The sequence below is a fragment of the Coregonus lavaretus genome, assembly GCF_964263955.1.
Source record: "Coregonus lavaretus genome assembly, chromosome: 9".
In the NCBI taxonomy this organism is placed as follows: Eukaryota; Metazoa; Chordata; class Actinopteri; order Salmoniformes; family Salmonidae; genus Coregonus; species Coregonus lavaretus.
In genome coordinates, this window is record NC_139996.1 from 12,544,706 (window position 1) to 12,564,668 (window position 19,963).

The 19,963-nt window shown below is 42.4% G+C and overlaps 1 pseudogene across 1 annotated transcript in view; it reads right to left on the reverse strand.

Moving 5' to 3' along the window:
- LOC311134866 (mitochondrial inner membrane protease subunit 2-like) overlaps window positions 1–19,963 on the reverse strand; it is a 222,058-nt pseudogene that overhangs the window by 9,223 nt on the left and 192,872 nt on the right. Inside the window, exon 4 of the transcript in view lies at window positions 15,222–15,324. The product of the transcript in view is annotated as a mitochondrial inner membrane protease subunit 2-like (transcript). The remainder of the gene's footprint in view (window positions 1–15,221; window positions 15,325–19,963) is intronic.

The window sequence follows — 19,963 nt, forward strand, 5'->3', positions numbered from 1 at the left end:
CTCCTCCTGCACCTCTTCTTGTCTTTGCCTGTCAGAAACATATGTGGACAACTTTTTATGAAAATTGGCCATATATGTAACATACGCTCTCATTTCATCTTCCAACAGAGCCAAGCTTGGACCCTTTCCGCTTGTTCGCAAACAAGGCGTAGGCATCCTTCTTCCTGTTACCAACTCATGGGGTGTCATACGTAGATCACGCAACTCACTTGAGCGACACACCATTAGTGCTAAAGGAAGCGCCGCTATCCAGTTTAGACCCGTATGTTGACAAATCTTCACAATGCGATTTTTCAAGACACCGTTCATTCTTTCACACATCCCTTGACTTTGTGGGTGATAAACTGCTCCAAGACGTTGCTTAATTCCCAATTTTTGCAACATCAATTTAACTGATTTATCCACAAATTCCCTTCCATTGTCTGAGGATATTCGATCGGGTAATCCCCACCTGCTTATGACTTCTTTACACAAGAACTTGGCAACCGACTGAGCATCCTTACGCTTGGTTGGACAAGCTTCCGTCCATCGTGAAAATCTATCTACAACCACCAACATGTATCTTTTCCCATCAACTGGTTTTATCATATCAACAAAGTCAATAACCAACTCACGCATAGGACCCCTTGGTGTAGGAATGTAACCCGGATGAACAGTTACCCCTCTTCGAACATTATTTTTAAGACAAATTGTGCACCTTCTTATCATATAATCAATTTGTTCAAACAAATATGGAGCCCAAAAACCATATTCCTTTGTGATCTTTCTGTTAACCTCCCCCCTCGCAACATGAGCTAACCCATGTGCTTCCTGAATCATCAGACCTAAGAGGTCTAGAGGCGCTACTATCAACCCCTCATGGTTTCTCCACAGACCAGTAGCATCTTTGACCGCTCCTCGGTCTAGCCATAGCTGTTTGTCGATCATAGAAGCAGCTTCTTGCATCAAAATTACATCCTGAAGCGTAATTTTGTCTTCCAAGTCCACTCCATGAGTGACCAGCAAAACTTTTCCCAATTTATCCGCTCCTGTGACGGCTTTTGCAGCTTCATCAGCAGCTTTGTTCCCTTGTGTCACTCTTGACATATCTGTTTTGTGAGCTGCACACTTAGCTATCGCTATCTCTTTAGGCTTCATCATAGCATGCAACAGTTTCATTATTTGCGCATGATGTTGTATCGGAGAACCATCCGTTTTCTTAAACCCTCGACCTTTCCATACTGCCCCAAACAAATGACATACACTATGTGCATATGCTGAATCAGTGTATATCGTTACTCGCTTTCCTTCTGCTAACAAACATGCTTCTGTTAGCCCCACAAGTTCAGCAAGTTGTGCAGACGCAGGCTGTGGTATTACTTCAGCCTTTTCCACAACAAATCCAGTTCCCCTGCCTTTAACTACTGCATAACCAGCACACAATTTATCTCCCACCCGATAACAAGACCCATCAGTCCAATACTCCAGGTCTGCCTCACGTAATGGAAAGGCTTGTAAATCTGATCTAAGCCTCGAATATCTCTCTGCTTCTTGGACACAATCATGTGGCTCACCATCCTCTGAAGTTGGTAAACTCTCGGCTGGATTTACTGTATCACACCTCACTAGGGTGACATCCTCCTGCTCTAAGAGCCTATGATAGTCTCTGAGCCTAGGCATAGTCAATGTATATTTCCCATAGTTCAGAAGATTTCTGAGACTATGATGGGTAAGAATTGTTACTGGGTAGCCCATAGTGACCGATGATGCTTTGTCATACATTGAATATACTCCCACCATTGCTCTGTAGCACAGTGGTAACCCTAGTTCTACCTCTGAATAAGCAGTAGAGTAGTAGGAAATAGGCTGAGGATTCGTCCCCGTGCCTGTCGGCTGACAAAGAACTGCACACGCATATCTACCTCCAGTAGAAGTAGACACATATAGCAAAAAGTTATTTGAGTAATCTGGTAGTGTAAGTGCAGGTGCCTCCTGCAACCTCTGTTTGATCGTTTCAAATGCCACATGGCCTTCCTGTGTCCAGGAAAGATTGCTATGGAGTTGACCACTCTCAGTACCCCTAACCATAGCTCTCAAAGGTGCCATCAAACTAGTATAACCCTCCACCCAAGCTGAGGAATAACCAGCAATACCCAGAAATGTCATCATCTCTCTGACCGTTCTAGGCTTTGGAGCCTTACGAATAGTTTCCACTTGCCTGTCCGAAATGTTTCTGTGGCCATGCGTTATGTTTTGACCTAAATACACAACCTTCTCCTGACAATATTGCAGCTTTTTCTGTGAAACCTTATGCCCCTTTTCTGCCAATACCTGTAGCAATTTAATTGAGTCTCTATGACATGTTTCCTTATTTTGTGAGCAAACCATTATATCATCTACGTACTGAATGACAGTGCTCTGCAATATCTGATCTATCCCTACCAAATCATCCTTCAGTACTTTATTGAAGATATGAGGAGAATGCCGGTACCCCTGTGGCATTCTACTGTACTCATAGAATTGTCCCTTATATGTGAACCCAAATAAATTCTGACTCTCTACACTAAGTGGAACACTAAAAAATGCTCCACATAAGTCTAACACTGTAAAATGTATCGCATCAGGAGGAACTTGGGCTAACAAGGTATGAGGGTCTGGCACTTCTGCTGGAAAGTCAGTCACTACCTCATTTACTGCTCTCAAATCATGAACCACACGATAAGTTCCACAGGCCACAAAGGTGTGTTACTCCGAGGGTTTTTTGTTGTCCTTAAAACACCTGCTTTCGAAAGTCCTTCAATTTGTGGTTCAATCCCTTGGATTGCTTCATCTTTCAATGGATACTGATTTTTCCATGGAGGTCTGGCTCCTGGTCGAAGTTCAACTTTCACAGGTTGGGCTGATTTTACAAGTCCAATATCGGTACTGTGTTGAGACCACAACCCTTCTGGAACTTGTTGCAACATCTCCTCTTTCATAGAGTCTGAATCCATCTTCATATTGCAAATAGATTCATGTGTCATCCCTACAGCCTGTGGCTCTCCTTGTCCTTGAGCCGAAATCATTATTTTAAGAAATCGTTGATCTTCACTTCTCCAGATCGCCAAATTCTCTTTCATTGGTCTGAAAATAAGTTTCTCTGCTTCTGTCATCATTTCTCCTATTTGCTTCTGCTCATAGCCTTCCGAAACCAACAAGGTAACATGTGGCACACTCTTCTCAATCTCAAATTCTTTATTCAGATAGTCGTCTGTGTTTATCTTCATAGCTGCTCCTTGTGGTCCTAAAATAATGCAACTTGAGCTAAGTTGAACATTCTTCGGTTGATGACTCAACCATTCCTCTGAGTGTGGTTGGGCAGCCTTCTTGAAATACTTGAACGTACAATGGAATGGATGTTCCGGAAGCCTCGCATCCGGCATATTTGCAACAATAAATCTCTCCCATATCTTAGCCTGCTTCATAAAATCTTCACTGAGATTTCCAATCCAGAATACTGAAGACGAATCCATCTCTGTCATCATCAACACTTGGTAAACCTTTTCCTTTGGCATTTCTACCAGACTGCCGTCTGGTGTACATCTTATTGTACAGTTCAATTTACACAATGCATCTCTTCCCAATAATGCAACAGGTGTATGTTCTGATACCAGTATGGGTATTGTAATTTTCTGATCTTTATAGCAGAGCTCAATTGGTTCCGTAAGAGGAATCAGCTGTTTTACTCCCTCAAATCCGATTGTCCTAATGAGTTGATTGGACATAGGGAGATGTGTAGCATCTTCAGGCCGAACACAGGTGAACGCAGCTCCGCTATCCGCCATCACTTCCAATGGTCGGTTGTTTATTTTCACCTCAATTGTTGGATCTTTTTCCGGTCCTGATGCTACCAGCTGACACCCCCCTTTCGGATCTTCTAGGCACCTCTAGAATCCTTGCTCCGGACCCCTGTAGGGGTTCACCGGTCCTCCAGATGATCTTGACTGGCCCCTGTATCTTCCTCTGAAATTCCCTCTGATGTTTCCTCCTGACTTATTGCACCCACGGGCAAAGTGACCAACCTGTCCACAATTATAACATGCTTCTGAAAGTTGCTGGAAGGATGACTTAAATCTTCCTCTTTCTAAGTCTTCTCGTCCTCTTCCTCTCCAATTCTGTGTCTGTCCAGAAACTGGCTGTGGATATGAAACAACTGGTACCGCCATTGGTGGCTGGTACAATTGCGGTTGGAACTGTTCTGGTTGAAGCTGTGGCAGTGATTGTTGATTTGGTGCACACTGATTCTGCATAACCAAAGCTTGTTTCTTCTCCTTCTTATTCTCCACCAGTTGTATTTGATTGAGTTTTCTGAGAGTTTCTTCGTCCTGTTCTTTCTGGTTGTGTTCCTTTTTCCTGTACAGATCCACTTGATGGGCTATATGATCGGTATAGACACCTTTTGTCATGCTTCCAAGTCCAACCACTTCTGCCAGTTTGCTCCTTACTGGTGAGGGCAGTCCCATTTGCAGTTTAGCTCTCAAAATTGACTGCTCAATTTGACTCACATCTGGATCATTTCCAGTAATATTTCTCCACACTTGATGAACTCTTGACACATAGGCTCTCGGATTTTCTTGTTGTCCTAGTGGGTCAATCAGAATATTATCAGGATGCACATTTGTTGGAAATGTATCTTTCAATGCTCTCCACAGACGATTCCTACTTGCAGCCAACAATTCAGGATCGTTCACTGCAGTCCCTACATATCTAATGAGTCCAGCTCTCTGAAAGACTTCTTCCATATCTGGAATCCCAATGAGATTAGCCAAAAGTCTCTTAACGTCTCCTATGGCTGACTGTGTTCCCACCGTAATTTCTTCCAATTTCGAAATCCAAGGATAGGCCCCATCCTGAAGAATAGGCAGCTTCTCAAGTATATTTGACATATCGGTATTTTGCAAAGGCTTATATTCTAAGTTTTGACCTCAAATGATAACTGGCATATTTTTACTCGTGGCCTCTTTCCTTGGCCTCAATGCATATCTTCCCTCACCTTCTTTGGATTCTTTTTCCCGCAGTTTCTCCCTCTGTATCTTCAGCGTCTTGAGTTGTTCCTCTAGTTCTCTTACCTCTTCGAAAGTCCTCGCTTTATCCAGGCATGATACACATCGGTCTATATCTCTTTCTATTTCTTCTGTGCCAGTCCTTGTAGGATAAACTCCTCTCGAATGCACAGCACCTTTAGTCTCCAAATTGTTATCGCTGTCTTCATCTTTGCTTTCATCAGAACTAGAATATCTTGTATCCTTCTTCTTCAGACCTTCCTCACCCCTTCTTTCCGTTCTGGCCAACCTCCGTCTGATCACAGGATCATATCCACCCATGATCTCCTCTGAATCACTCTGATCATCATCGTCCTCATCCAGTTTCATCCTATTTATTAACCTCATTCCACCCTTAGTTTCCAGACATCTCGTTTTCTTTTTACTTTTGGAGTCTGGATGCATTTCTATGGTCGTTTCTGCTTGTCCTCTCTCTATTATTCGTTCATCTTCATCTCTGATGCAATAATCACCCTGCTGGATGATCACTGGAAGCTGAGGATAAACATCCCTAAGCTCTACTTCCTTCTCATAAGGTGGGGGTCTTTTCGCTGAATCCGTATGTGAGAAAGGTATACTGACTTCTGCCCTTAGTTTTTCTGTCGCCTTCTCTTCCTTTAGCATTTTCTCTATAACTTTGTTTCTCTTATCGTTGGTATCTTTCATCAGTTTTTGTCCTTCATCTTCAAACAGCTTAAGAACACCCAGCTCCCTTTGTCTCTTTTCTTTACGTCGTTCCCTTTTTTTCCCCTTCTTTTGATCTGCCTTGTAAATTGACAGAAGCACTTTCATGATGTTGATGACGTCAGGGTTAAGAGTCCCTTCCACTGGCCATGGTTGTTCAATGTCAGGCCAACGTTTGTTCCATTTGCCGGATAACCTCGCAATACCCTTAACTAAAGGATTACTATTTTCAACTATATCAACCGGTGTAATGACTTTCATAGCCTTGCTGCCTTGCCTTTATTGTGAATTATTTTATTTTAGACTATATAGCCTATGGCTTCCCCCCTTTAATTATTAATATAAACTAAACAACCCCCCAAACTAAACAATCAATCAATAAAAATATGAATATTAAAAAATAAAATCAATTAAAAATTGTATTCAAAAAATATTTTTAATTAAAATAAAATAAAATCTATTAAAAATTATGAATAATTAAAACCAATTTTTTATTTGTATATCCTATCTTACCAAATTATCAATTAGTGGCTATCTTACCACAACCCATCCGGAAAGTAAATACAAGTAGTCAACTTCACAGCAATCCCAAAAAACAAAGACTTCCAATCCTACAACACTACAATACTCATAAATTCCATTGTTTAATAAGCACCCAATTATCTTAATTTCACAGAATAATGTCAGTACTTGATTTCCAACAGAACCCCTAATCAAGCCAAGTGATGCACAGAGACTCAAAAATGCAGATTTTATTCAATTGATCAGTCTGTTGCCAAGCGTCTGCGAAATTGTCATAACATCAAATATCCTGTAGGGGAAGATTTTGTAAACAGAACTAGCCTGATATCTGACTCGATCCTCTGTCACGTCACACCTTGTCACGTGCTGTACACGTCAGCACCTCCTCTCTCTCTCTCTCTCCTCTCGTCCTATCGCCTCTCATATGACAAGGGAACAAAAATGACAGACAAGCATTTAAAGTTTATACACTCACTGAGTTATTTCCAGCATTCAATATTCCCCCACTCACATTCACTCTAAGAATTAACTCAGGAATAAATAGCTCAATAACATTTTTATTTATTTTAATCCGTCATTTTATTTTATTTATTTTAATCCGTCAACATATATCTAATTTATAAATTCAATAGATCTCAACAAATAGTTTCATTTTCAAACAACAGCCGACGTAACAACCAGACCATTCCATTCATTTTCAAATCTCTGTGTCCGTCTCTCCCCGCAGCACCCAGTGTCACAGAAATATGACCAATTTACCCAAAATCCCCCGTGTTGTAGTTTTAGTAAAATCCAACGTGTTGTAGTCTAGTGCCGTAAAATCAAACGTGTCATAATCTAGTGCCGTAAACTCCCCCGTGTTGTAGTGTAGTGCCGTAAAATTAAACGCATGCGCAATACATTCAACGATACGACTTCCAGACAACAGAACGTTAGCATTCCGCCACAGCTCCTCTCTTTTACCCCTTATAGTCAAACAATAACACTTAACAGAGCTCACAAAGCATAGACCGTAAATTCTACACCCACAAACATAATTTAAGAGGCTTTATTCCATCGCAGTGGACCTCTAAGGTCACACGTTAGCATGTAGCATGTAACACAATTAGCATTAGCATTTAGCATTAGCATTTAGCATTAACCTTTATGTACAATGTAGCATGAAACAATGTAACCTGCATTGCGCCTTAAATTTATTTTTCTATGTTTCTAACTTTATTCTGCCGTGAGTATGGATATTTTATGAGAGGTCCCCCCAAGCAGATACCCCGTCGGATAGAAGATGAGCAGCAACTTACAATAAATCTATAACCAAACCCCAGTCCAAGACTGACCTGAAAACACCTAGCGCGTTACCAGGATTTATGGCCCACCATGAGGTCGCCTCGTTCCGAGGGCTTGCCAAATCCTGCAATGCTCTAAATCGTATACGTATATCTACCTTTCACATCTGCCTTATTCACTACCATCAATTGTTCTAGACTTCCTATTATTTGCGCCGTTTACCAATGCAACCAAATTTTAGAATAATTATTACAGACCCTTAGTCGACAGCAACAAAACCACATCTACCCAAGTAATTTACATGGTACACCTTCACCAGCGCACATCCATAAGCCAGCCAACCAACTAACGCCCAATAATTTGTGAGGAATCTCACCTTATAGCCGGCTTGAGCGGTAGTCACCTCGCGGCTCACGAATGAAACAAAGGGAAGATGCAGACCAATCTCAGCGGAGCCTCCATTTGTCGTCTCTTGTCAATGCTGGTACTTATTGCTGTCAAACAAAGAGTCCGCTTAGGCTGTACTTTGTTTATAAGTTTTATTTATATCACAAGATGTCAGCATAAGTTTACAGACCCTGCAGGGCTGGAGAACAGTGTCCAAAGATAATCTGTCTGTTCTAACCCCCTCTGCCTCCAGCCTATACTTATAAAGAATGCAAAAATATGGGTTGCTCCCTCTGCTGTCCAATCACCTGTCTCCCCTGGGGCGTCACCCTACAAATGGCTACTTTTGAACTAAAATAAACATCCTTTCAGTTCCACTTAAAAAACATTAACAAAGACATAATCCTAATACACTACACAGAGCTGCCGTGTCTGTCGGCGCTATCTTATTTGTGGTGTGGCAGATGCTCATGGTGTGGTTTTAGGCCCATTTCCTGTGATGTACGGTCCTTTAGGACTTTCTGTTTGACATGGCAGGGATCAGGAATGATCCGGCATAAACTATTAACCAGACACTTCGGGATAATGATAAAGAAAGACAAAAGCAATATGTTTCGGACTGTGCATTTTTTAGGTTTCAACGCACACAACAGACTGAAGACAGATGCCAAGCCGTTCATTAATCCACAATACAATTCTCAAATGACATTTCAAGGCTGCAGAGGTGAGGCGAGGTGGCCTAGAAAGCTAAACTAACTTTCCCACTCTTTTTCCTCACACAGGAAAAATTAGTGCCAAGGCCTTGTACAGTCGTAGTCAAAAGTTTTGAGAATGACACAAGTATTGGTCTTCACAAAGTTCGCTGCTTCAGTGTTATGAGATATTTTTGTCAGATGTTACTATGGTATACTGAAGTATAAGGCTTTTATTGACAATTATATTAAGTTTATGCAAAGAGTCAATATTTGCAGTGTTGACCCTTCTTTTTCAAGACCTCTGCAATCCGGCCTGGCATGCTGTCAATTAACTTCTGGGCCACATCCTGACTTGGCAGCCCATTCTTGCATAATCAATGCTTGGAGTTTGTCAGAATTTGTGGGTTTTTGTCTGTCTACCCGCCTCTTGAGGATCGACCACAAGTTCTCAATAGGATTAAGGTCTGGGGAGTTTCCTGGCCATGGACCCAAAATGTCAATGTTTTGTTCCCCGAGCCACTTAGTTATCACTTTTGCCTTATGGCAAGGTGCTCCATCATGCTGGAAAAGTCATTGGTCGTCACCAAACTGTTTTTGGATGGTTGGGAGAAGTTGCTCTCTGAGGATGTGTTGGTACCATTCTTTGTTCATGGCTGTGTTCTTAGGCAAAATTGTGAGTGAGCCCACTCCATTGGCTGAGAAGCAACCCCACACATGAATGGTCTCAGGATGCTTTACTGTTGGCATGACACAGGACTGATGGTAGCGCTCACCTTGTCTTCTCCGGACAAGGTGTTTTCCGGATTCCCTAAACAATCGGAAAGGGGATTCATCAGAGAAAATGACTTTACACCAGTCCTCAGCAGTCCAATCCCTGTACCTTTTGCAGAATATCAGTCTGTCCCTGATGTTTTTCCTGGAGAGAAGTGGCTTCTTAGCTGCCCTTCTTGACACCAGGCCATCCTCCAAAAGTCTTTGCCTCACTGTGCGTGCAGATGCACTCACACCTGCCTGCTGCCATTCCTGAGCAAGCTCTGCACCGGTGGTTCCCCGATCCCGCAGCTGAATCAACTTTAGGAGATGGTCCTGGCACTTCCTGGACTTTCTTGGGCACCCTGACGCCTTCTTCACAACAATTGAACCTCTCTCCTTGAAGTTCTTGATGATCCGATAAATGGTTGATTTAGGTGCAATCTTACTAGCAGCAATATGCTTGCCTGTGAAGCCCTTTTTGTGCAAAGCAATGACGACAACTCATGTTCCCTTGCAGGTAACCATGGTTAACAGAGGAAGAACAATGATTTCAAGCACCACCCTCCTTTTAAAGCTTCCAGTCTGTTATTCTAAATCAATCAGCATGACAGAGTGATCTCCAGCCTTGTCCTCGTCAACACTCTCACCTGTGTTAATGAGAGGATCACTTTTTGGGGGATTAAGTTCATTTTCATGGCAAAAAGGGACTTTGCAATTCATTGCAATTCATCTGATCACTCTTCATGACATTCTGGAGTATATGCAAATTGCCATCATCAAAACTGAGGCAGCAGACTTTGTGAAAATTAGTATTTGTGTCATTCTCAACTTTTGACCATGATTGTAGACATCAGGAGCCTCTGATACCAACACCTTTCCCTTCTTCCTCAGAAGGCTTAGTGTAGGGACTGAGAGTGGCAAAAAGAGCTGGTTGTCACATCGGAATGGATTTGGTCAAATACTCCCTTGCTTATTGCTGTAGTTGGGTGGGTGATAACCACTGGGCCATTTATGGACTTGATCTGGACAACAAATATGCTTGCCTTTTAGATTTCAGTTATAAATATCAACAAATATAACATAATTAAATTACCACAGACCCCTATGCTACTGAGAAATGTGATATTTTTCAGTGCCTGAAAAGGAATAAGACATCGAAGCACCACAATACGATAAAGCAACATTTATTTTTGTTTTTTGGCCTCCCCAAACCCGTAGACAAAGCAACCGTTGAACACAGTTTCAGACATTCAGCATATTTCAAGCTACAATAAATACATAATCTGATTTAGACTATAGGTATTACTGGGATATTTGTTTAGCTCTAGCTGACCTGACAGCTCACTCAGCGACTACATGTCACACAGCACTTTATACTGAACCTGGCTCTCCAGGAGGCCCAGGGAGCCTATTGGGTCATAGACAAGTAGAAAAAACAAAAGAGAGAGAGAGTAACAAAAGAGAAGAGAGAGAGAGAGAGAGAGAGAGAGAGAGAGAGAGAGAGAGAGAGAGAGAGAGAGAGCGAGGGAGCAGGCAGGTAAGTGCTTTACTGAGAGGCATGTTTATTCACTTCCTAGCAACAATGTTCCGTGCCCAGTAGACCCATTTCAATAGAAGTCAGCACAATAGAAAAATTGAACATTTCTTGCTCTTTGGTTGTTCCTCTACCGCAACATGGACTAACTTTCATATAACCAGTATCCAGATATATTAGTAACAAAGAACCTTTCACATCGGTGGAACACACTTTTTCTGAAATGTAAATCCAGAGCACTAAAACATGTATTGTTATACATTCTACAATTCACAGGTCAGGGAAGCTCAAAGCTTTTTCTTTTAAATGCATTTTAGGAACAGATCCTATACTCCATCTCCACCATTATGTGGAGTACAGCATGTATTTTAATATGTTATACTTCTCGGTCCTGCTAGAAAAACCTGAATAGTGCAAAGAGAGAGTAAGTAAAAATGAGGACAGCAACTATTTCAATTCTTAGCTGTTGTGACCAGCATATCTGAGAGATGGTATCTACTGTGTTCAGGAAAACAACACAAACAAATGACACAATGTCAGTAAGACCAATGCATTTTGTATTGAGGTGATACGTAAGTAGGCCTAATATACATGCAGAAATATTGTTCATATTTGCATGCATACTACACTGTATAGGCCTGCATAAGAAGCCACAAGAGGGTACGTATTTCCAGTGGTAGGCCTATGTGTCACTGCACTATAGGATAAGATGAGGAAAGGAAACAGTTTCACTTTTAGTATTCTGTTCATGGCCGGTAAATAAACTGGTCACAATACCGTAATCCACAAAATCCTCCCTAAAACTTCACTCTAACCAAATACTTAAAAGTTGTGATCCAGCTACAGATACAGTACTAACACAGAACCATCCAAAACAAACTTCAATCACCTGGTGGTCCCCCAAAAACCAGCAGCTGGGTTTGATGGACCCAGTTAAATGTCAATTACAAAGTTGTTCCTTTAAAGGATTGGAATGCCACAGATAGATAATTCCCAGGCCTCTGCTCTGCTATGCTGCTTCCTTCCTCCAACCAATGACAGCTCCCTGAAATACTTTGCCAAAATCAAAAAGGCACAGAGCGGCCCGCTGCCCCATCACTCACTCCTCGTAACTACTTTCATACCCTTATCAAGACACATTTGTTATTGCCTGACAAGGATGAGAATACGTATGGAAAACACAACAGTGAAATACACCAAGGCAGGCATCCACACAGTCAGACGAGGCTGCAGGGCCCACATGCCCAGTGAGGCCTGTCAGAAAGTAACAGCACTGACTGTGCTACCCAGTGGTGTAAAGTACTTAAGTAAAAATACTTGAAAGTACTACATAAGTAGTTTTTTAGGGTATCTGTACTTTACTATTTTTGACAACTTTTACTTTTACTTCACTACATTCCTAAAGAAAGTTATGTACTTTTTACTCCATACATTTTCCCTCACACCCAAAAGTACTCGTTACATTTTGAATGCTTAGCAGGACAAGAAAATGGTCTAATTCACACACTTATCAAGAGAACATCTCTGGTCATCTCTACTGCCTCTGATGTGGCAGACTCACTAAACACATGCTTCGTTTGTAAATTATGTTTGAGTGTTGGAGCGTGCCCCTGGCTCTCCGTAAATTTAAAAAACAAGAACATTTGAAATGATTTATACTTTTACAATTTTTGCAATTACATTTGCTTTTGATACTTAAGTATATTTAAAACCAAATACTTTAACACTTTTACTCAAGCAGTATTTTACTGGGTGACTTTCACTTTTACTTGAGTCATTTTCTATTAAGGTATCTTTACTTTTACTCAAGTATGACAATTGGTTACTTTTTTGCCACCTACCTGCCTACCTACTGTGTGGAGAAAATGTTCAGAGTTTCTTCCCTCTGAGGGAACAGCTTTGTCCTAATGAGCAGCACACAAATTACAAATTTGGAACCCAGGTTTGTTCGCCAAAGCATGGTTATTCAAGTATTTTCCTTTTCCTCATTAAGGACTCCCAGGGGCTTTTTAGGCCCATTGTTGTAGTTCCAATGTGGAGCTGCTGGACACACATCACGACTCAGACAAGCTGTGCTTAGCTTTTCAATGGTATCGGCCAGAGCCTTACATTTATATCCAAATATAATGAGTTGTACCCCCCCCCCCCCCCCCCCTTTTCCCTCAGAACAGCCTCAATTAGTCAGGGCATGGACTCTACAAGGTGTCGAAAACGTTCCACAGGGATGCTGGCCCATGTTGACTCCAATGTTTCCCATAGTTGTGTCAAGTTGACTGGATGGCCTTTGGGTGGTGGACCATTCTTGATACACACGGGAAACTGTTGAGCGTGAAAAACATACCCCGTTCAAAGGCACATACATTTTTTTTCTTGCCCATTCACCCTCTGAATGGCACACATACACAATCCATGTCTCACTTGTCTCAAGGCTTAAAATTCCTTCTTTAACCTGTCTCCCCTTCATCTACACTGATTTAATTGGCAAGTGACATCAATAAGGAATCATAGCTTTCACCTGGATTCACCTGGTCAGTCTATGTCATGGAAAGAGCAGGTGTTCTTAATGTTTTGTAAACTCAGTGTATATAAGGCTTTTCTATTCTAATATAAGGCTTTTCTATTCTAATACACTGCTCAAAAAAATAAACGGAACACTTAAACAACACAATGTAACTCCAAGTCAATCACACTTCTGTGAAATCAAACTGTCCACTTAGGAAGCAAAACTGATTGACAATACATTTCACATGCTGTTGTGCAAATCGAATAGACAACAGGTGGAAATTATAGGCAATTAGCAAGACACCCCCAATAAAGGACTGATTTTGCAGGTGGTGACCACAGACCACTTCTCAGTTCCTATGCTTCCTGGCTGATGTTTTGGTCACTTTTGAATGCTGGCGGTGCTTTCACTCTAGTGGTAGCATGAGACGGAGTCTACAACCCACATAAGTGGCTCAGGTAGTGCAGCTCATCCAGGATGGCACATCAATGCGAGCTGTGGCAAGAAGGTTTGCTGTGTCTGTCAGCGTAGTGTCCAGATCATGGAGGCGCTACCAGGAGACAGGCCAGTACATCAGGAGACGTGGAGGAGGCCGTAGGAGGGCAACAACCCAGCAGCAGGACTGCTACCTCCGCCTTTGTGCAAGGAGGAACAGGAGGAGCACTGCCAGAGCCCTGCAAAATGACCTCCAGCAGGCCACAAATGTGCATGTGTCTGCTCAAACGGTCAGAAACAGACTCCATGAGGGTGGTATGAGGGCCCGACGTCCACAGGTGGGGGTTGTGCTTACAGCCCAACACCGTGCAGGACGTTTGGCATTTGCCAGAGAACACCAAGATTGGCAAATTCGCCACTGGCGCCCTGTGCTCTTCACAGATGAAAGCAGGTTCACACTGAGCACATGTGACAGATGTGACAGAGTCTGGAGACGCCGTGGAGAATGTTCTGCTGCCTGAAACATCCTCCAGCATGACCGGTTTGGCGGTGGGTCAGTCATGGTGTGGGTGGCATTTCTTTGGGGGGCCGCACAGCCCTCCATGTGCTCGCCAGAGGTAGCCTGACTGCCATTAGGTACCGAGATGAGATCCTCAGACCCCTTGTGAGACCATATGCTGGTGCGGTTGGCCCTGGGTTCCTCCTAATGCAAGACAATGCTAGACCTCATTTGGCTGGAGTGTGTCAGCAGTTCCTGCAAGAGGAAGGCATTGATGCTATGGACTTGCCCGCCCGTTCCCCAGACCTGAATCCAATTGAGCACATCTGGGACATCATGTCTCGCTCCATCCACCAACGCCACGTTGCACCACAGACTGTCCAGGAGTTGGCGGATGCTTTAGTCCAGGTCTGGGAGGAGATCCCTCAGGAGACCATCCACCACCTCATCAGGAGCATGCCCAGGCGTTGTAGGGAGGTCATACAGGCACGTGGAGGCCACACACACTACTGAGCCTCATTTTGACTTGTTTTAAGGACATTACATCAAAGTTGGATCAGCCTGTAGTGTGGTTTTCCACTTTAATTTTGAGGGTGACTCCAAATCCAGACCTCCATGGGTTGATACATTTGATTTCCATTGATAATTTTTGTGTGATTTTGTTGTCAGCACATTCAACTATGTAAAGAAAAAAGTATTTAATAAGATTATTTCATTCATTCAGATCTAGGATGTGTTATTTTAGTATTCCCTTTATTTTTTTGAGCAGTGTATAAGGCTTTGGCATGGGCCATTCCCATTGTGTAGTGGAGAACTTTGAGAAGAGCAGTGTACAATAGGGAGTTTAAGCAGAGAAGTGGCTTACCGGTCCAAAGCTGTTGCTGTCCAGACCGTGGCCTTGATGGTCCCCCTCGATCCAAAAGTGGCAGTCAGGGACTCTCAGATAGCGGTTCTTATAACCAAGCGTCCTGGAGAGAGAGAGAGGGAGGGCAGAGGTTTGGATCATGGATAAACACATTAGCCAGTTATACAACCCACATTTACTTCAGAACCTAGCTATAAAAGAAAGGCGGTCGTTAACATTTATTGAGCTACGGGCTCAATTGAAAACAACAATAAAAACATTGAAATCAGACAAAACTTTGAGAATGGAGAATAAAGTTAGTCTATCTATTTTATCACCTTTCTACTAAATCATCCATGTGCCAGTCATCCTCTCATATGCTCCCTTTAGATTAGATAACAATCTAATCAGATGACATTTAAGGACAAACCGAATGAAGACAAACATGCTTTGTGTGTAATGACTAATGAGATATGGACAGGATAGCTCACTCCCTTAGGTCTAGTGTCTGATTGTGTCCCAAATGGCACACTACTCCCTCTATAGAGCCCAATGGGCCCTGGTCAAAAGTAGTACACTATATTAGATTATTTTTATTTATTTAAAGAGAATAGGGTGCTATTTGGGACATAACCTCTGTCTGATCAGTTCCCCTCCACACTAGTTAGCTTCAACTATTTTGCCTCTCATCGCCTTTGTGAGGAGTGAGGACAGGTTGGTACACACCATCAATCACCTGGGTACTTAGCCGTGACTGATGTATGGTTCATCACAGGAACATTGTAAATTATGGGAGACATTACTTTTTAAATGACCATTTTTCTAACTGTCTAACTGTCTACTCTTTAGACCAGGGGTGTCAAACTCATTTTGCCCCGGTGGTCGCATTTAGTCTTCAACAAACTGAAAAGTGGTTCTATTTCCTCGCCGTCAAAATGTGCACTAAATATTCCTCAATCCATAGTTTTTTGGAAATCAGATGCTCCCTGACTGTCTAGCTTTCATTTAGGTGGTTATTAGAGAGCTGGACACAGTCAAGAAAGGGTATGAATGTAGCTCCATTATCATTTCTACAGTTTCCATTTGGTTTTAGTCATTTGAAAGTATATTGCGTTTGTCCCCCCACCCCTCCCCAAAAATGTTATATAAATACATATATATAAATACATATATATATATATATATATATATATATATATATATATATATATATATATATATATATATAAATTTTTTGTTTGTTTTATATATATTTATATTATGTTTGACACCACTGCTTTAGACCTTGGGACAGAAATATTGATTTGGCTGCTGGGAAAACTGAACTTAATGTCTGTTCTCCAGCAAACTGAGGTTCAGTGACTTTAAATGTCAGGGGTTAGGCCTACATACAGTATCTGAACACAACCAATACAATAACATAATACTGGCTACTTCAGAATCTAGTGATCATATGCTAGATTCTGAAATGCTCAGGAAAAAGAACAGTCAGAGTTTTGTGGGAAGACAAAAACTTTTAACTGAAACTGTTGTTACGTCCCAAATGGCACCCTATTCTCTACATAGTGCACTACTTCTGACCAGAGCTCTATGGGCCCTGGTCAAAAGTAGTGCACTAAATAGGGAAAAGGGTGCCATTTGGGACGTAACAACAGTTTCAGTTAAAAGTGAATATACAGACTCCTGTATTAATGCTATTAGCATGCGACTCGCTGCCTGGCAGTGTCTAGCAGCTACAAAGGGTCGGGGAGATTCAGGAGTTCAGGAGTTTGGGGGAGATTTTCAGACAGTCTCAGCATTGAGTTGTCTTAAATATTTATGCTCCCTAACTCTCCTATCAGTGGTGGGTTTAAACAGTAGCTGCCTGGTACAGTGGCGGTTGGATGGAGGTTAATGGGGTAGGTATATAGGGCACAGATACACATGATAATGGACATATGAAACACAATAATGATGACGACGATGACGATGATGAGTAACAGCTTGAGGTGAATTGGACAGGTTAAGTCAAACTTAAGCTCGGTTCCAATATCCACACTAGAAGGAATACCACTGAGAATGAACCAAATGTGTTGGGCATGCATCCTAAGTGGTATGCTAGCATGGACATGGGAACACAGCCATAGTCTTGTTCACTAGCCGTGTGTCTCACAGCCTGCCTGGCACACCAGACTGGGTTGTTCTGTTCCCTCTTTGAACACCAGTATCTACATCTCGAGATAGCTGCATATGTAGGATCTTAATTTGAGCACCCTGTTGCAGGAGAACTTCTGAAGTTTGTAACTTCCTCTTTGAAATTTCAGACTTGATTTTCCCTTACGAAAAATGTATCAACCCCTACAAAAATGTCAATCATTTCCTGTTGCTGCAAAACACACACACCCACACACACGCACATACGCACACACGCACACACACACACACACACACACCACTCAGAGGGCTGTAATTGGCTGAGAGGCCTCTTCCTCTGTCAGGCAGAGAAGACAGTCTCTCTGTGCATGGCGAGATTAAAACCATAGCTGTGATTTATAGCATGGCTGGCCCCAAAGGCAACACACACACACAACGACCATCCCACCGCCCCCCCTCAGCCATCAAACCCCCATGTTAATTATTCCTCTATCTCCCCCCAGGCAATACAAGTGACCTGTAATTTGTTCAGCGGCGCACATCACAAATTGTTGCCAGAGTGAATTACATGGCGACGATGTGTTATGACTAGTGGCACCCGCCTCTGTCTAATTCTCCCAATGTCATTTCAATTAGAGCTCCACTGACTATCAACCGTTCGCTTCGGCTGGTGCCGAGATTAGAAAGCCTGGCTAGACTACACTCAGTGGTTCAGGGGAATGAATGTAATGAATGTCTTTGCAACTTTGCAAAATGAACTTCATTAGGTCACATACTGTATTGCCATTGCCAATGACAAAGTACTGTAACTAAGGCGTTGGTACATTTCTTCATATACTGGTAGGTCCACATTTCCGTAATTCGTACAACTTTGGAGGACGTCATCAATTGGCTACGTTAACAACCAAGCCTGAGCCTTGTATTTGAATTCACCATAGAAAAGCAGCTGTGACAGAAAATAGACGATCCGCCCTCTGATCAAGAAAGAGGTAATAGTCCTTGTTGGCCGATTCCCACTGCTGCTCATAACCGTCGCAATGGTAATAATTTCCTGTGTATGTGCGTGTGTGTGTGGGTGTGGTTGTGTGATTGTGTGTGTGTGTCTTTTCAGTGTGGCCATCACTGAGTGTGACTCCCCTGTCACCTTGAAGGAGAACACTGGGAGGAGTTGTTATATGTAACGAGTAATTCAGCCACTACCACCTAAGACAACATGGACCTGTCCTGAGTCACAACTCATATAGCCACTACTACCTATGTAAGACAACATGGACCTGTCCTGAGTCACAACTCATATAGCCACTACTACCTATGTAAGACAACATGGACCTGTCCTGAGTCACAACTCATATAGCCACTACTACCTATGTAAGACAACATGGACCTGTCCTGAGTCACAACTCATATAGCCACTACTACCTATGTAAGACAACATGGACCTGTCCTGAGTCACAACTCATATAGCCACTACTACCTATGTAAGACAACATGGACCTGTCCTGAGTCACAACTCATATAGCCACTACTACCTATGTAAGACAACATGGACCTGTCCTGAGTCACAACTCATATAGCCACTACTACCTATGTAAGACAACATGGACCTGTCCTGAGTCACAACTCATATAGCCACTACTACCTATGTAAGACAACATGGACCTGTCCTGAGTCACAACTCATATAGCCACTACTACCTACCTAAGACAACATGGACCTGTCCTGTTGTCCATGTTGTCTTAGGTGGTAGTGGCTATATGAGCTGTGACTCATGACGGGTCCATTTTGTCTTACGTAGGTAGTAGTGTTTATATGAGCTGTGACTCATGACAGGTCCATGTTGTCTTAGGTGGTGGTGGTTATATGAGTTTGATTCCAGGCTGTATCACAACCGGACGTGATTGGGAGTCCCATAGGGCGGCGTACAATTGGCCCAGCGTCGTCCGGGTTTGGCCGGTGTAGGCCGTCATTGTAAATAAGAATTTGTTCTTAACTGACTTGCCTAGTTAAATAAAGGTAAAATAAATAAATATGAGTTGTGACTCAGAACAGGTCCATGTTGTCTTAGGTGGTGGTGGCTATATGAGCTGTGACTCATTTTACATTTTAGTCATTTAGCAGACGCTCATATAGCCACTACCACCTAAGACAACATGGACCTGTTCTGAGTCACAACTCATATAGCCACTAGTACCATCTAAGACAACATGGACCTGTCTTGAGTCACAGCTCATATAGCCACTACTACCTACCTAAGACAACATGGACCTGTCCTGAGTCACAACTCATATAGCCACTACCACCTAAGACAACATGGACCTGTCCTGAGTCACATAACCACTACTACATATGCTAACATAGACCTATCATGGGTGGACTCAAGCCAGGGGTTACATAGCTAAAGGAAAATAATATGCATTACTGCAGAGGTTACCATAGAGAAATGTGTGTTTGGGGTTTCTCATTGAAGATTTGAAGCTAGTAATATGAAATTAAATATGGATGTAGTTGAGTAGAGCTCCTTCTGTACAGTTTGTCCACATGCTCTCATTAGAATAGGCTTCAGACTGAATCAGTATTGCCAATAGGTTTATTGTTTTACTGCTGCTCTTTAGTTATTAGTCTTCTCATAG